The 16,078-nt window shown below is 33.3% G+C and overlaps 2 protein-coding genes and 9 non-coding genes across 13 annotated transcripts in view; 1 reads left to right on the forward strand and 10 right to left on the reverse strand.

Moving 5' to 3' along the window:
• Window positions 1-16,078, forward strand: part of Ptr (Patched-related) — a 185,716-nt gene that overhangs the window by 77,772 nt on the left and 91,866 nt on the right. The window lies entirely within an intron of this gene.
• The window catches only part of Pkcdelta (Protein kinase C delta), a 111,446-nt gene that overhangs the window by 4,167 nt on the left and 91,201 nt on the right, over window positions 1-16,078 (reverse strand). The gene's annotated exons all lie outside the window — the stretch shown is intronic.
• On the reverse strand, window positions 873-945 carry TRNAA-AGC (transfer RNA alanine (anticodon AGC)). Its single transcript has one exon. It is a non-coding gene; the product is annotated as a tRNA-Ala (tRNA).
• Window positions 1,018-1,090, reverse strand: TRNAA-AGC (transfer RNA alanine (anticodon AGC)). The gene has a single exon. It is a non-coding gene; the product is annotated as a tRNA-Ala (tRNA).
• On the reverse strand, window positions 1,171-1,243 carry TRNAA-AGC (transfer RNA alanine (anticodon AGC)). The gene has a single exon. It is a non-coding gene; the product is annotated as a tRNA-Ala (tRNA).
• TRNAA-AGC (transfer RNA alanine (anticodon AGC)) lies at window positions 5,743-5,815 on the reverse strand. Its single transcript has one exon. It is a non-coding gene; the product is annotated as a tRNA-Ala (tRNA).
• TRNAA-AGC (transfer RNA alanine (anticodon AGC)) lies at window positions 5,889-5,961 on the reverse strand. The gene has a single exon. It is a non-coding gene; the product is annotated as a tRNA-Ala (tRNA).
• Window positions 6,039-6,111, reverse strand: TRNAA-AGC (transfer RNA alanine (anticodon AGC)). Its single transcript has one exon. It is a non-coding gene; the product is annotated as a tRNA-Ala (tRNA).
• On the reverse strand, window positions 6,182-6,254 carry TRNAA-AGC (transfer RNA alanine (anticodon AGC)). The gene has a single exon. It is a non-coding gene; the product is annotated as a tRNA-Ala (tRNA).
• TRNAA-AGC (transfer RNA alanine (anticodon AGC)) lies at window positions 6,328-6,400 on the reverse strand. Its single transcript has one exon. It is a non-coding gene; the product is annotated as a tRNA-Ala (tRNA).
• TRNAA-AGC (transfer RNA alanine (anticodon AGC)) lies at window positions 6,474-6,546 on the reverse strand. Its single transcript has one exon. It is a non-coding gene; the product is annotated as a tRNA-Ala (tRNA).

Here is a 16,078-nt window from a genome sequence, read left to right on the forward strand (position 1 = left end):
TGTAAGCACCACGTTAATTTCGTGTCTGTAAATGATATTTAATTTTATATGTTATAATAATTTTTTGTACTCATAGCCTTGAAAGCAACGCTTCCAACATTCAACGCTCGCTCCGAAACGAGTGCTTCCCGGTCGACTCGAATGTAAAAATTGCAAAAAACACTGGCCCTTTGAGGCATTCAAAAAAAAATCTGTCTTGATAATAATAAAATTTAGGTCATAAAATACAACTTCCCTGGGTTTCCCTCCATTAAAAAAGTACGGTAAGATTTATAATCGTTGAAAATTGTTCCTACAAAATTCACAAATTATTGCAAAAATTGAAATATCAAGTGAAGCAATTGTTTCCAACAACCAAAGATCACTGCCTACTTGGTTTTATGTTCGTTTATGTTTAATGTATTAAAACAAAAAAATTTAATTTAATTTTCGTACAAAAAATATTGTACGAACCACTTGCGTGAAGACATCTTCCGTTCATTCGCGCTTTAATTAAAGGCACTCGCTCCTTCGTCGCTCGTGCTTTAAAAAATGCGCTCATGCGGGAACATCGTCTTCCCGCACTTGGTTCGTAAATAACTATTAACTATTAATGGGAAACTGATGTGTTTCAAAGATTGAATGTCAATGTCAACTGAAATTTATAAATCACGATGGTAGAGAATTTCTCATACACCATCCTAATAGTTTTAAGTTTAAGGGTGGAATTGGAATTGTTATGTAGGTATCTATTCTTTCTTCATTCCTCTCATTCATAACGAAAGGTATTTGGAAATTGAAATTCCCTTCGAGTTATATAACAATTATAACAGGTTTTTAAATTTTCTATGTTTAATCTACGGTTGGTTGGGTGAATTAATTAAAAAAAAAAGTGGAGGCGCCGGGTATCGATCCCGGTACCTCTCGCATGCTAAGCGAGCGCTCTACCATCTGAGCTACGCCCCCTGTTGCTTATCCTACGTCATGAACGCATGTTCGCAATATGTGACCTACTCTGGAGAATATTTTGAAAAAAATTGGAGGCGCCGGGTATCGATCCCGGTACCTCTCACATGCTAAGCGAGCGCTCTACCATCTGAGCTACGCCCCCTGTTACTTATCAATTATCATATGTCATGAATGGCAAGTTCGATATACTTGACCTACTCTTGAGAATATTTTGAAAAATATTGGAGGCGCCGGGTATCGATCCCGGTACCTCTCGCATGCTAAGCGAGCGCTCTACCATCTGAGCTACGCCCCCTGATATTTATCAAAGAATTTTAATATAAAATCACAATAAAGTAGACCGCTGGTATGTACAACCTACGCCTGCTTTCTCTTATGGAGTGGGAAAGTAAAAGTGATTATAAAACTAGTTCAAAACTCGATATATCTTAAACTTGATACTGATTGGAAAATTTGTTTTTATTTGCCTTAGTAACCTCAGAATTTCTTCCTGTTCTTTTAAGTAGATTTTTATACAAAATAACAATCAAAATATGTACAGTTAGGGACACGGAATTTCGGGCATCATTTTTCTGTCACTTCAAAAAATTGCGATGTAAATCCCTCTTTATTGTCAACGTGACATTCAAAAGTCAAATTTTGAAATTTATTTTCTGTTCACGTCAATCGCATGTCAATCTTATCGTCGCAAACGGTAGAATTGAGGTTAATAACGTAAAGCCTATTTTACATTTTTCGACGGTATATTGACAGTGATGCCCGAAATTCAGTGTCTCGAACTGTACAATTCCGGCCACGGAATTTTTGCCGTCACTTGTCATTCCATTGACGAGATGCAAAGGGGCCCTTGCGTATTCGTAACCTCATTTTCTGTTATTATTGTACAAGACTTGTCATTTTACTATTGCGAGCAAAAAAAGTGGGACATCAAATTTCTGTCAGTTTTGAAAAATTCGATGTACAGTCGCGAGAAGTAAATTTTGGTCATCAAGGTCATTCTTTGACGCAATTGAAAATGCTCCATTGTAAAACAGTCGAAAATATCATAACCTATCATCATGTTGTATGACATTAATTGTCATTTTTTTCTCAATTTTTTGACACTTTGTTGACGTGGGCATAATCAGGCAGGAATTTTTTTTAAATTAGTGACAATCTAACCAAATTTTGAAATGACATTGACGACCGAAATTTATTGCTCGCGACAGTAGTTCAAGCTTTATTGTCATTTTTTTGACACTATTCCAACTGACAGTTTAAAAATGTATTTTGTACTCCTATTTTCCTTTTCCAAATGCCCTCTTCTTTTGATAAAGGTAGATTTTGATTGGAACTTCGCATTAAATAAATATTCACTACGTGCTTACTTACAATCATTCCCTACAACCTACAATACTTAATGACAACATCAATCAATTCAAAGTAGAGTTAGAATCAAATAAGGGATATTTCACATTAAATGTCAAGACAATGACGTTGATGTCTCACTTTTTTTGCCCGCAATAGTATTGCATTCTCAATTTGGTTGTAGGTCGTAAAATTTTATTGCATATTATGAGCGATTAACGGGCACAATGGTTGGGTTTGAAAAGGTTGGGAAGCGGCGCGTGCCGTTTGCCGTACAATGCAAATACATATACAAAATGTACAATACAACCCTGCTTAAAATATTACCTGCTAGTGGTAAACTAGGATTTATAAGCCCCGCAAGATCTTTAACTTAAAGTACCATAAAATTTTACGACCTACAACCAAATTGAAAATACAGTACAGTTGCGGAATTAAAATTTCGGGCACTATTTTTCTGTCACTTCAACAAAATCTCTGTAAAGCACCTTCTACTGTCATCATGACTGACATTAAATGATCGCTTTGATATGTTGCCTACCCGTTATTATGCCACAAATGAAAATTTTTGAATGCCAAAAGACAAAAACATGACAAGACTAAAAAATAAGGTTATTAACGTAAAGGTTGTTTTAGAGTTTATATCATAACATTAACAATAGTGCCCGAAATTTTAATTCCGCAACTGTACATATTGCGATAAAGGATACAAATTTGCCCGACATCAATATTTCACACCTAAAAATTTTTACAAAAACGAGTTCGTGTGTAATTTGGGCTTTTTGGCATGAGTGGCACGAGTGCTAAAAAAAGCCCAATTTATTAGGCATTCACGATCTTTTTGGGACCGAGTTGGCTATGATTTTTTCTTTTCATGTTTCATGTTCAGCTGATTCAGTGATGCAACGGATGAAACTTTTTTTTGTGTCAGTGTCTGTTCGACATTTTCTTGCCACCGCATTGTCAGATTAATTATTTTAATATTCGTAAGAAAATGATTTATTAAGTGTGTAAATAGTATATTAAAGAACGAGTTTTATAAGGATTGATTTGGCACACGAGTCCCAGGTGTAGTTCAACGTCTCAGTTTTTCCACAGTGTGCCCAGGAAAGTGGTGGCAGGGCTGGTTTTCTAATTAGTTCCACCAGAATGAACTATTAAGAGAAAATATTTTTGATATATGGCAACATTACAAAACATTGTCCGTATCACTGTAAATTAGGTTAAGCAAAAGTCAAAAATAATGAACACCTAAACATTCAAAAATATTTTTAAAATAAAAGGTGTCACTACTTTCGTGGGCACACTGTATATTGTAATTACTTTTCATCTTACAACAGTTTTTATTAAAAACCTGTCATTAATGAACTTACATAACCTCTGTTTTTCTGGTTGATATAGATACCACAATGTGCTACAGAACGGCAAAAATCCAATACCTATATTCAAATTCTACCGGGATATCAAAAATTATCTTGGTCAAAGGTGGTCGTGGATTAGAAAACGTCCGTCTAAACTTATTTAGTGCGACGATTTCTTCGGTACGAACACTGCTGAAAAGGCCATAAGCCTCAGCGGCAGCTTCACTACATATTATACTATTACAAAATATTTATCTTGACATGTATTACACAAACAATTGAATAAATGTATTTGAACCCGGTACGAACGATTGGCCTACCAGCACCTTTTTCATGAATGAGTCACAGAGGCAGTTTCGCGAAACACACCAGCACAATTTCTAAGGCATGCATAAAAATCCTTCGGCATTACTGCAAAGTGTGGGCAAAAATAAAAAATAAAACTGTTTGACAGAATTTGACATTCAAAAAATGATTGATACAAATGCTTCGACAATTATTTGAAAATCGATGACCACCTTTGACCAAAATAATTTCCGGTACAAAGCCCTTGATATACGTTCGTTTATAGACACTTTGTATATTATTGATATGATAAGTCCATTATACGAGTAATCTTAATAATTTAATGAACACACAGAAAAAAGACAAAAATACCTACTACCGAACAATAGCGTTTTTGTTCTCGTTAAGTTTTATGCAAAGAAAATAATAGTTATTTTTGTATTAAGTGCGCAAAATGATTGTTTTTTGTTGGCGCATCAGAATGAGTTTTTGGTCGAGACCGTCAGGTCGAGACTTCAAACTCATTCGAATGCGCCAACAAAAAAATCACTAGCGCACGAAATACAAACACAATTTTTGCTACAACCGCTTTTTAAACTTTTGCTAACAAAATTGACACTTACTACAAAACGATCAGACATTCAAGTTGCCCGCTTGCGTTGGTTACTTGGTTACGAATTTTTGTAAAATTTTCCTTGGGTGTTTTAATTTTTTTTTTTCACCGAACGAGTTGAATACAACGTTTTTTTGTTCGACGCGCCCCTTAAAGGCTCCAAATCGCTTAAAACATTTAAAATTAGCTTGACGTTTCGTTTTGACAAGTTGTGACATTTATCAAAATCCGTCCACATAGGAGAAAATTCTCAAATTCTGACAGTGTCGAACAAAAAAAAATATTAAAACATCCAAGGAAACTTTTTGACAACTATTTTTGATCTATCAAAAAATGACAAACTTTGCGACTTGATAATGATGCATAAATGTCGCGTTTTTTTGACGGTTGTAGAAAAAAATTATATTTTTCCCGATTTTTTTTAAATTGAATTACCAATAAGAGTAAAAAACAAAGTAGAACATAACAAATACTGAAATTATATTATCCAAAATTTGTATTAAACTTAAACAATATTTATAAAGCAATTGATTTTAATTAAGTTTAGAAATTATCAATCAAATGCTACCCTTCGCTTCATGTTTTCAAATGACCTTTGCAAAGTCGGGACATCAATTGAATTGCAGATATTATCTGTTCACGTTGGAATGAACATCAGTGGTGCAAATGACCTGACTATGACAACTTATATGAAAGTTAATGCCAAATGTGTGCGATTTGCACCACTGATGTTCAATCTAACGTGGACAGGATATATCAGTAATTACTTGCAGTAATTCGGGAATTGTCTCAAGCCTGTTTTTGAACACGTTGTTTTTCAGGTATGGAAAAATGAAATAATCAAGGCAAGTTGTTGGTAAGTGCCTTGAAAGTCCGGAAACTTTTGTTGAAATTCCTCAAAAACTCGAGGTGTCGAATAAGACTATTCGTCGTTCTCAAGTCTTTCTCCATTTGTGAAGTAACACTGCACAATGAAAATTTTTTGCTTTAAAGTGAACATATTGTAATAGCAAATTTTAATAGTCAATAATTAATAATGACAGTTACTATTGCAATGACATCTGATGACATTTGAATTAAATTTTTACGTGTTGCCAACTGAAACGAATTAATCACGGCCCTCTCGATTTTTTTTATTTTTAATCGCACGGTATATTTGACTACTCTTGAGAATATTTTGAAAAAAATTGGAGGCGCCGGGTATCGATCCCGGTACCTCTCACATGCTAAGCGAGCGCTCTACCATCTGAGCTACGCCCCCTGTTGCTTATCATACGTCATGAATGGCAAGTTCGATATATTTGACATACTTATGAGAATATTTTGAAAAAAATTGGAGGCGCCGGGTATCGATCCCGGTACCTCTCGCATGCTAAGCGAGCGCTCTACCATCTGAGCTACGCCCCCTGTTGCTTATCATATGTCATGAATGGAAAGTTCGATATACATACTTGACCTACTCTTGAGAATATTTTGAAAAAAATTGGAGGCGCCGGGTATCGATCCCGGTACCTCTCACATGCTAAGCGAGCGCTCTACCATCTGAGCTACGCCCCCTGTTGCTGATCCTACGTCATGAACGCATGTTCGCAATATGTGACCTACTCTTGAGAATATTGTGAAAAAATGGAGGCGCCGGGTATCGATCCCGGTACCTCTCACATGCTAAGCGAGCGCTCTACCATCTGAGCTACGCCCCCTGTTGCTTATCATACGTCATGAATGGCAAGTTCGATATATTTGACATACTTATGAGAATATTTTGAAAAAAATTGGAGGCGCCGGGTATCGATCCCGGTACCTCTCGCATGCTAAGCGAGCGCTCTACCATCTGAGCTACGCCCCCTGTTGCTTATCATATGTCATGAATGGCAAGTTCGATATACTTGACCTACTCTTGAGAATATTTTGAAAAAATTTGGAGGCGCCGGGTATCGATCCCGGTACCTCTCACATGCTAAGCGAGCGCTCTACCATCTGAGCTACGCCCCCTGTTGCTTATCTTATCATACATCACAAACACAAGTTCGATATACAGGGGTCTCCAAAAAAGAAGGGGAGTCTATAACCATACAGTGTCCCAAAAATGGCGTACTAACTACTTACTACCGTATCGAGGATGTTTAAATGTACACGAAAAAAATATGGAAAAAAAAATTCAGACAAAAAAATCCATTTTTATTATAATTTTTTTTTTTTTAATTATTAACGGTAATACAATGTAAACAAAAATGTACTCGTACAACATTACCATGGAATGTTACCGTGGTGGATTTAAAATAATTTTTTCGATTTCCAAAGCTTCTAAATTCTCTATTATGCAGGATTAGATATTGGTAGTGAGTAATCTTGTACTTTGTGATAATATGTACGAGTAAAGGTAGCTGTCATTCAACACAATTTAATATATATATTTTGAAATAATTTACCTGTTAAGTGCCACTTTCAAAGACCGCCAAATCAGCAAATAAGTCCAATAGAATTTTTTTTAACATTTTTCTGACGTTTACGGTAGTCTCTTCTACCCCGTAGTGCACCGTTAGTACGCCATTTTTGGGACAGCCTGTATATACCGGGTGTCCCATCACTTGTGTCCCGTAGGAAAATGACTTTAAAACTAAATTATATTTATATGAAGGTATTATAGATGCATAAATACTTTTCACCGCCACAAAAATTGGGTATTACTTTTTTGTTAAAATTAATTACCTAGGTGCAGCAGGCAAAAAACTATCACTTTAAAAATTAAATTTTGTTCGCTGCAGTTCAAATTTAGTATACTTTATGAAAAAATGATAGAGAAATAAAATCCGTGATTATAATTTAATTAAAATATTTTGATGTAAAGATATTTGGTTAAATTAATTTGGGCCGTTCTACTTTATGAAAATTTATTGCCCACGAAGATTTATGAGGGGTTGCAGTGTATTTGACGCCGTAACACAGGCAGGTACCGCTGGAACCCTCTTAAATGGTCTTCGTACCATAAATTGCGAACAAGAATAATACCCACAAACTTAACTTTGTCTTCCATAAATTTTTATAAAGTAGAAGGACCCACATTAAATTAACCAAATATCTTTGCATCAAAACATTTTAATTAAATTCTAATTACGGATTTTATTTCTCTATAACTATTTGATAACATATACTAAATTTGAATTGCATCGAACAAAGTTTAATTTTTAAAGTGATAGTTATTTGCCTGCTGCACCTAGGTAATTAATTTTAACAAAAAAGTAATACCCAACTTTTGTGGCGGTGAACAGTATTTATGCATCTATAATACCTTCATATAAATATAATTTAGTTTTAAAGTCATTTTCCTACGGGACACAAGTGATGGGACACCCGGTATGTCTATAACACCCTTATTTATCGGAAGATTTTAATTATTTATGCACCAAATTAAATGGATGTGAATAGGCTACAAAAGGACCTAATAAGTTCACATGTAGCCCTAAGTGCTTCAAGGGTAAACTATCAAAAATTTTTTTTTAATAGGAAACATACTTTTTTTAGTAATTCTGATAGAGATTTTTAATCTGAAAACAACAGTGTTATCATAAGTATACACTTACCTGCCAAAAATATGTAAAAAAAAAAAACGCTATTATCGTCTATGTTCAAATTGCGCTCCATTTTGCGGCGTCTCTGCACAATCCCATATGTTATGATTTGTCATTTGTTTTTCCAGCTTTTGGTTATTACACTGTAACGCAATGCATTTTGATAGCATTTTATTCTAACAGTTCCCGTTTTTTTTGCAATCAATTGTAAATTAAATAATTAATTTAAAGTAAAAACCACGACATAGCATTAATAGTTCAAAAGCTGGCAATGCTTCACCCTAGAGCGTTTCATTAATAATTAGGTATAAGTATATTCTATGGTACTTTGGAGCACTGGAAAGTTTGGCTGCATGTTGTGCTTCCGTTTGACATCGGTGAGAGATCAAAGTTAGTAAGAAACTACATAGTTTGTCATATTATTACGTCTGACCCGTCAAAGTTGGCATTGAAGAGTCGATTGTGAATATCAGTGTTGTGAACGCACCACTCGTCAGTCTGCAGGGTCTGCAGAGTAATGTATTTTTTTTTTCTAAAAGCGCAAACAACGCAAAAAGTGAGGTTAGATTTAAACAGCTGATCCATGATCTGTAATCCGTGGTGCGTTTACAATCGACTCTTCAACGCCAACTTGACGGGAAATTTAAATGAAAACCCGATATTAGTGCCAGACAAATTGGTGGCATCTAATGTAGTGCCAGCCACTAAAGAATGAATGAGTTTCTCGAAAAGAACTGGAACAGATCAACTTTATTAAAATAAAAAGTTTTTGGATCATTTTCATTTTTTGTTCCTTCAGTTTCCAGAAATGACATCATCGTCATTTTTTAAATGGTAGATGATCAAACTCCCGTTCAAGAAGATTATTTTTTTGCAAACGAAATAATTCACACTATTGCTTGCTCGTAGAAAAAATGACGTTTGATAGATATCTATCTATTTGACAGCTGATGAAGCTGCGCCTTGATACGAGTACAAATAAAAATCTCGAGGTTATTAAAGGATTTCGCGGCCAAGGTGTACACAACTTTTTTGTGCAACCGAAAATTTGTAATTATTATATACTTAACACACAAGTAAAATTTACTTCACTGTCAATAAATACATTTAAATTTGGTTTACATGTTGCTATGGAAATAACATAGATAAAACAATTCATTTTGTAAATAATGGTATTGTAATAGTGAAAGTGTAGGTACTTTGTACTCCTCCAGAGTTAAAAAGTACGTGGGTATTATGAATTCTGTGGTTTCTTACATGGGAACTCTGATTTGTATCAAATATTAAAATGATTTTACTTTAACGGCCGTCGTTAAAACCAACGGCGGCGAAATTGGCTTTCGCGGCCTGTCTTAGATATGCGAAGTGCTCGTTTCGCGAAACGTACGCGTACGGTGGCACAAAAAAAATCTTTGAACGTTTTTCATTTTTAATAAGGTACAAGTAAACTCAAATAGCCGGAATGGATTAATTATTAAATAGTATTAATTATTAAATAGTATTAATTTGTTTAAATTAATTATTAAGGGTCGTGCATTCTGTTATAGTAAGTTTGTATATGTAATATGTTTCGGAGAAAATTTTATTGCTCATTTTAGAATGTCACGACAAGAAGAAAAACGTTTTGCTAAAAAGTTGGATTAAATATGCCTCTCAACGCCTAACTTCTTGGTTGAATATATGATCATTTCATACGCAATAATGAAACATTATTTTAGGAAAGTTTCAAACCCCTAGCTTTATTTCTAATGAGTGGTGCATTTCATATGAAACTTGGTGTAGTTTGGTATGAACACAATACACAAAAATCAACGGCACAGAAACGTAACCTTCTGAATTCTGTTTCTTTGAATTTTAAAATGAAATAACTACGATACAAAATTATTAAAAGACAAAATGTATACAAAATTGCCCATTACCAATGTATTTTCAAAACCACTGATCCAATTGACACAGAAATTAGTAGACATGTTTGCCTAATAAGATAAACATTTTGCAAAAAGTAAAATTTTAATCGGTGCATTTTGGCAAAGGTTATGATGATGAACGAAAGAAATTTTCACATACAGATAAAATCGACACACCCAGATAGATAAGCGGCCACAGCCATCATACGGAACTATTTTCCTTCAAGTTTAAAGTCAATCATAATTTGACCCTATCTTGCACACGATTTTTCGACCTCATGATGTAGTTAATTAATTACATATGTATTATTAAGTTGACAAACCAAGGGTCTTGAGTATATTAACTATGGTTGCCAATTCACAAAAATACGCGTACATGTTACACCTACGAAAAACAGTTGTACTATAAATATGAATAGTACTAAGTTAAATTTATGTAGTTTTACTATTTAATATTGAACATAGAAATTCCTATGAAAAAGCGTTGTAAAAATGTCGAAGTATTACGAGTAAATGAGTAAAAGCGATGTTTGGATCGTTAGACGGTATATAAATATAAGGTTATTAACAATGAAGAAGACGAAATGAATCTCATTCTCATAGAAGTCTTATATCATTGTGACGTATCCATCTAAAAATACTTGGTAAAAAGTGCCAAATAATGTACGGTGAAGCAACTATACGTCTGTCTAACCACCAAGGCGGCCCCCCAGTTTATTTTTATCTTTTTACACCTACCAAGAAAATTAAGCAAAACAATAGCTTCCAAAATACGTCTTGAGAAAGGGTATTCATGAACAACAGAGCCAACATTCCGCGATATTTTTTTTTTTTTAATAATACTAGGAGTGTACGATAAATACAATCGTATAAATAAAATGCCATTGGAGAGTTTGCCAAGATCAGTACGGTCGCATTTAATGCCATGTAATTTTAATAAGCGTCTACAGAAAGAAACTGAGGAAGTGGAAACCTATTTTAAACCGGTTCAACAAAACACAGGCTCTTGGCAATTTTATTGACTTGATCAAAAACTTTTACCAGATTCTCAAATTCGTTGTGTATTAATTTTACTTCCAACTTACAAAATGTATTATTTGACTCGTGTCCAATATGATGAATCATGTAATAATTCCATTAAGTAGAAAAAATGTTTGTGTCTGGTTAAAAACAAAACGTTAAATACTTGATGATGTACAGATATGTTTAGTTGGCACAAAGGTGCATGACATTTGTTGCTAATTTTAATGCGACTTAAACAATAAACCTATATACGAGTAATCGCAAAAATAACTTCCTGGTGAAGTGTACACAAATTTCGTACGGTCAATAGGTGTGTGAGGAGACGAGTAATTTATTACTACTCCCGATCATGTCGAGTTTGTCTCTCGAAACACGTGTCCACTTACGATTATATTCTATTTTAATGTATTCACTTATTTTTAAAACTGTTTTGTAAGCCAAACTCACATACGTTCATCTTTATAAACGTCAAAATAATAGTTAATATTGTTGTGACTGGCAACTGGTGGTCACATGGTATATAATTATAATTTATAACTGATATACTACTTATAATGGAAAATTCAACACCCAGAAATAGTGAATATATTTTGATGAAACTTGGTACAGTTAGATCGATGTTAACGAAAGATAAAATGATGATAATTTGAAAGAAATACCTGAAGAAAAATCTTTATTTTTATTCTTATCCGAACATGCATTTCTTTTTATTCTTGACGATTAGTTATCAATATCATCAATAACTTCAGTATATCGCAGCACTTAAAGTGTGTTAATGAAAGAGACCGCATTATCGGAATGCGAGAAGCAGGTCTTTCCCATAGGAGGACAATCGCTCATCGTGTGGGACGAAATGTGGCCAGACCAATGTTACTGAAACTTTCACCGTTTTATCTTAAGGCCCATACACAATGGCGTTAACGTTACGTCGATGTTAAAACGTTAATGTTGACGTAAGATCTAGAAATTCAAAATTACATGTATTTCATTGTGGACCGTTCACAATGACGTTATGATGAAAATTAAATGTTGCATGATATTGTTAGCGCTAACGTTAGTTCTAGAAATGTTCTGGATTCTTAACGTTAGCCAACGGACATAATTTATAAAAAGTACTGAAATACATGTAATTAGATCTAACGTTAACATTAGAGAGTTTTTGCAAACCGTTTGATTATGTCCGTTAAACTTTAACGACAACGTCATTTAATGTCGTAGAGATGATGTCGTACGTCTTTAAAAAGAGTTTTTGCAAAACGTTTTAACTTATCGGTGAACGTTAACTTATTTAAAAATAAATAAACAATAAATAAAATAAATAAATTTAAATATTAATCACTGCTATGTCGAGCTGGAATTATTATAATTAATAATTAATTCTATTAAGCAGTTTTGTAAATGGCCAACGAATCAAAATTTATGAAGATAGTGCCTATCCTTTGAAAAATCATTAATGTTATAAATCTAATCTTGGAACCTTTACTAGACGACAGTTTTTTGAAAATTAAATTTCTAATTGATATGTATACGTTATTCGATTAACGTACGTACGACAACGAACTAGAAAAGACGTAATACGTCTTTGGTTTAACCTATGGTTTAACGTTTACGACAACGACAAATTTTTCTGCAGCCTAGCGACGAGAGAATAACGTACGTTAAATTCGATAACAGCCCTTTCACAGTGCCGTTAACGTTACGTCGATGTTAAAACGTTAATGTTAACGTTAGATCTAATTACATGTATCTGTTTTAGTATTTTTTTAAAATTATTTCCGTTGGCTAATGTTAGAATGTAACGTTAAGAATCCAGAACATTTCTGGGTCTAACGTTAACGCTAACAATATCATGTAACATTAGAGAGTTTTCGCGTTAGGTTCCGTTAAAATAACCGGTACGCTATTCGCGAGAAATTACCGTAATCGCTTAAGTTCCATTCACATTGGAATAATTAGTACGTAAAATTAGTACTCTCAATTAACACGAGAAGTATAACAAGTGCGTTTGCATGGACGCATTCACAATGCTTGTAATTAGTACGTCTACTTTGCACGTTACGGAAAAGTTTGTATACTTCTAACTTTGTCGCGAAATTAGCAAGTTCACTTTGGTTACGCGCATGCGCAATTTGAAATTTTTGTTTTACATGTCAAAGTGTCGTCAAACATAACATAAATGTATAAATTTCTCGTCCATTGTAACTTACTTTAACATTTACAAACAGTACAAAACCATGTGTAATACCCTTGTTACCTTGTAATCCAAATAGTTCCAAATTTTTAGCAATTTAGCGTAGCAGTTCCCTGTAATGCATCAATATCCCTGTTAATAACAGATGGCGGATCCTACTAATTACTTTGCTTAATTTTTCATTGTGAATACTACTAAATGTACTAATTTCTGCGTTAATTCCACTTGCTAATTTCAACACTAATTATTCCAATATGAATGAAATTTTATTGTAATAATGAATCGGTTACGCTATTGCCTAGCAACACCGGCGTTAGCGTACACGGTTATCTGAAAAACGTAACGCGAAAACTCCGTATTAACTTTTGTCATAACGCCATTGTGAACGGTCTACACTGAAATACATGTAATTTTGAATTTCTAGATGTAACGTTAACATTAACGTGTTTACATCGACGTAACGTTAACGCCATTGTGAAAGGGCTGTTAGTTATGGCTCAATTATTGTACAAAGTTTCACCAAATATGCTATTTAATAATGATAAGTAGTATATTTTGTTACTAATTCAATTTAGTAGATTAATTAAAAATCACAGATTTTTTTATGAAGATTATTATAAGTCGTATCCCACCTCCACCCGGCGGCACGGCAATTTTGCCGGAGTACATACACTATTACGGATATTACTATCAAGTAATAGTGCAGTGCTTATCAACATAATTACCGGCGTCTCGCCTCCGCATTTTGACTTTGTTGTGTATTATGTTCTGTGTCAATGTTAAGGAACTTCCTCACGATGTGACATGAGTATAATAAACTACCAATGTGTTATCTAAATCCAGAATTTTTAAATTTTTAAAAAGAGATTGCGGTACTATTCCCGTTGCTGAAATTACAAGTGGTAAAATCGAATTTTTTTCTAAACACCAAAGATTTCTCATAGCAACGGAGAGCTCTAAATATTTATTAATTTTTGTGTTATATGTCTGTGTTATATTATGTGAATTTGGAACAGCTATATCTAAAAGATATGCTTGCTTTTGTTGTTTATTTAAAATTATAATGTCTGGTCTGTTATGCTTAATATGAATGTCAGTTAAAATTGTTCTATCAAAATATAAGTTGTAACTGTCATTTTCCAAACAACTTTCTGGTATATAACTATAATGTGGTTGTGTATTCTTTAATAAATTGAATTTAACAGCTAAATTCATGTGTATAATTTTAGCGAATATATCGTGACGTTTTTTATATTCGCTTTGAGCCAAAACGGTGCAAGAAGAAATGATGTGTTCAATTGTTTCCCCTTCAGTTCCGCAAATCCTACATTTATCAATTATCGATTGTAAACCGCATATGTGTTTTTTATAATTTCTTGTATTTATAACACGTCTTGTATTGCAAATATAAAACCCTCCGTCTCAGGGTGAATATTTGATTTCTTAAGCCATGCATGAGAGGCCTGAATATTAACTTCTGGTTGTTCCAGTTCTTTAAAGTATAAAGTATTATTATTATAGTTCCTTAATTTGTTAAATTTGAATACTAAACCAATCACGAATTAAAAAGTTATTGAAAATTACCAAACAATACATTACTATATCCACAAATGCTCTCTTCTTACGATAAGTGCACTTTTCCTGTCTTGTGACTTAGCAACAACACGAAAACTAACTGCATTAATTATTTTATTATTAGTTTAAAAAGTTTTCATGTACTCATTTTGCGATTTTTTTTTTTTTGAAAACTGATTCAGAAAATTATCTATTCAAATATTCCGCCACGTTCTAATTTTCTTTAAATACATTTTCTTTTTAACCATGCACTTGTATGCAATAACAATAAATAAAGATATATGCAGCATACGACAGTTCATAGACATTCGTCATTTGTCTATGAAAACTTTGTTTTAGCTAAATATCTAGTATAAAAAAGAGATTTAAGTACATTTTTATGTAAGCATATTACAGAAGAATATTTGTGGAGTCATAGCCTAATCACAATTATTACTATTACAGATTAGTTATCAGAACTCGTTTTTTTTTTTGTACATGTACAGTGGCGAGCAATAAATTTTGGTCGTCAAGGTCATTCTTTGACGCAATCGAAAATACTCCATTGTAAAACAGTCGTAAATATCATAACCTATCATCATGTTGGATGACATTAATTGTCATTTTTTTCTCAATTTTTTGACACTTTGTTGACGTGGGCATATCAGGCAGGGAAATTTTTTAAATTCGTGACAATCTAACCAAATTTTGAAATGACATTGACGACCAAAATTTATTGCTGTAACTAAGATAATTTCTGTGAATAAAATGTTGCAGCATCTGCCGAAACTACTTTTTCGAAGAACTCTGTAGATTTTGAATATTTTGAACTTTGTAAGATTCTCAGTAAATAAAACTCTATCAGTTTTAAGTGTATGATTTTAAGAAATGAAAAATTTACTTTTAATGTTTGATCCCGTTTTTGTTAATTTTAGTTTAGGTAGTATATTTATAAAGAGCGATCAAATTAATTTGTAATCGAGTATGTCGTTACTTGAACTCCAAGCTCCAATAAACACAGTTTGAAACACAGGTTAGATCTCGACATTTGACATTTAACTGTTGACATCTGATTTGACAACTTCAACATCTCGACATACAATAAAATTATAGAGCCTTACAATTCCACAGGACTCTTGATATACGGTCTTTTATAGACACATTGTATATTTCTAGATATAAATTCTATAGCCGAATGCATGGTCGAATTTGGATTTTCATGAAATTCGATGTTCTTTGAATTTAAAAATTATTTATGAGTGTAATATCACCTTTCTGGA

The sequence above is a fragment of the Tenebrio molitor genome, chromosome 3, assembly GCF_963966145.1.
Source record: "Tenebrio molitor chromosome 3, icTenMoli1.1, whole genome shotgun sequence".
In the NCBI taxonomy this organism is placed as follows: Eukaryota; Metazoa; Arthropoda; class Insecta; order Coleoptera; family Tenebrionidae; genus Tenebrio; species Tenebrio molitor.